This window comes from Protopterus annectens, chromosome 1.part2, assembly GCF_019279795.1.
Source record: "Protopterus annectens isolate FY-2018-M chromosome 1.part2, PAN1.0, whole genome shotgun sequence".
Lineage (NCBI taxonomy): Eukaryota > Metazoa > Chordata > Ceratodontiformes > Protopteridae > Protopterus > Protopterus annectens.
This window is the reverse complement of record NC_056727.1, coordinates 1,085,473,882-1,085,475,932: the sequence shown is the minus strand read 5'-3', so window position 1 is coordinate 1,085,475,932 and position 2,051 is coordinate 1,085,473,882. Positions and strand designations below refer to the sequence as shown.

Here is a 2,051-nt window from a genome sequence, read left to right as displayed (position 1 = left end):
TCTAAACAAGCCACCTTTGCAGCTAGAAAGGGTATATACAGCAAACCTCTTAACCAGAGCTCAAGGGAAAAATAAGTTATACGATTGTTGCACTTGCCCCACCACCCACAGAAACTTAAATTTTTTAGAGTTTTAAAAAGGAAGACAGGAGTAAATTCCCCCTCTCCCCAACCCAAGAACAAGTCAAGCCAGACAGTATAGGGTACAGTATTAGTCAGGCCTATTTTTAAATAGTAACTCAAGCAACCAGAAACTACAGTTATCTGGCATCTACCAATCCACACAGGTGGCAGTCAAAGGTTGAATAATGAAGAGGCATAGAGCTGTAAGTGCAGCTATCACAGAACCACAAAATGACCACTTCATTCCCTTTATACTCCACATCCTGGCATCAAGTTGCCATGCACCAACAGGCAATTGCCATCAATACTTATTTGGTCTGGCACTTTCCCAGCTCTGGGCAGCATGTCACAGCACTGAAACTGTAGAGATTGTGATAATGCGACTATTCATATTCGCCTAACATTTTAACATCTGGATGAGGGTAAATTTGCCAATAAACAACTTCCTGCCATTACATTTACAGAACAAGGGGACAGAACAAAACCATTTCAAATCAAATTCATTCCATGACTGGCCTGCATGCTTTAAATCAATACTACAAAAAGCTACCTACTTGCATAAAGGCAATTCAAAAGCAAACTCCGTACTTGCTTTGCACCTGTAATGCTTGCCAGTCAAGTTGGAAATAGACAAACTACAACCACCACCTCTCAAAAAAACCAAGGACAGCAACACAAACTTCTCTGAATGTTTATTGGACACCGAACAAGCATAAAAAAGGTGTACACACACACTTATTTGAGCAAGGAGTCCAAATTTGTGTAGAACTTTTCAGCAGGGAAAGCTCCACTGCTACAACACAATTCACTCAACTAAAAGACTACAGAACTTTTTTTTAAAGATCACAACAGAACAGAATAAAATTCCTTCGGAAGTACAAAATGCTTATCCTATGTATACACCAATCACTTCACAATTTTATTCCAATTTGCTTCTACTTGAATGTAACTGCACTTGATTTGACAGATTTACTGTGCTGTATTAGTTATGTGGAAATCTGCTAAAGAAAACACCCAACCATCAATTATCCTAACGACTGCATCATTAGAACTAGAAGACACACAACACAGACTGAGTGAACAGTTACTCAGCCTACAGTAAATACTAATACAAAATGGAACTAGGTTTAAGAATAAAGTAGAATTTTTATAAACCAGAACGCCCACTTTACATAAAAGCATAATTAACAGTGCAGTACTACAAAATGATAAGTTCAGTATTAAACTATCACATTACATAGAAATGTATCAAATAAGAGTACACATTCACATTGGTACAAGTCACCAGCTGCTTTTGAAAGGCCTTAAACTGGTCTCAGTCCCATATCCGCAAATATCATCCTGCTGTCCAGAAATAAAAGCTAATCATCACAGACCAGTACAGCACAAAAGGTAAACAGCAAAATTCTGAACATGCATTTCTTTCATCTATAAGCTAAATAGTTACCAAGGCATATCATCACTCCACAGCAGTATTTTCAGCCATCCGTGCAGAACCTAGAATAAAGTAAAATATCACTGAAATATCAGTTACATTAAGCAATCAAGATGCAAAACTTTAAAGCTATGGTACTGTAATCTCTTACAGGAAAGACTTTGACAGCCGCACCCTCAGACTCAAAAAATTTTCATTTCATCATGGTTTGGAGTTTCCTACATTTTAACAGCACTCTGGGACTATTTAGAGCTTTAGACATTTTTATATGCAATTTCTGACTGACCACATGGGGGCTGGCATTTGAAATAATTCAGACAGTTTACTCTGCCTCTAAGTATCCCAGAATGCATTGTTTGTCTCCAAAAAAAATTGGATCAGAGCTGCCACGTTTTCCCTTAAGCTGCCGTCACTTCATTGACTTAACAGGCATTCACTGCTGTCTTAAAGTCCCCTACTTTTGGTTAAGATGTTATCCTTTCAATGACTACTTC

At 37.9% G+C, this 2,051-nt stretch overlaps 1 non-coding gene across 1 annotated transcript; it reads right to left on the bottom strand.

Annotated features, from left to right (window-relative positions):
* Nucleotides 1–1,429: 1,429 nt before the first annotated feature.
* Nucleotides 1,430–1,502, bottom strand: LOC122792593. Its single transcript, XR_006363401.1, has one exon. It is a non-coding gene; the product is annotated as a small nucleolar RNA SNORD99 (small nucleolar RNA).
* Nucleotides 1,503–2,051: the final 549 nt, after the last annotated feature.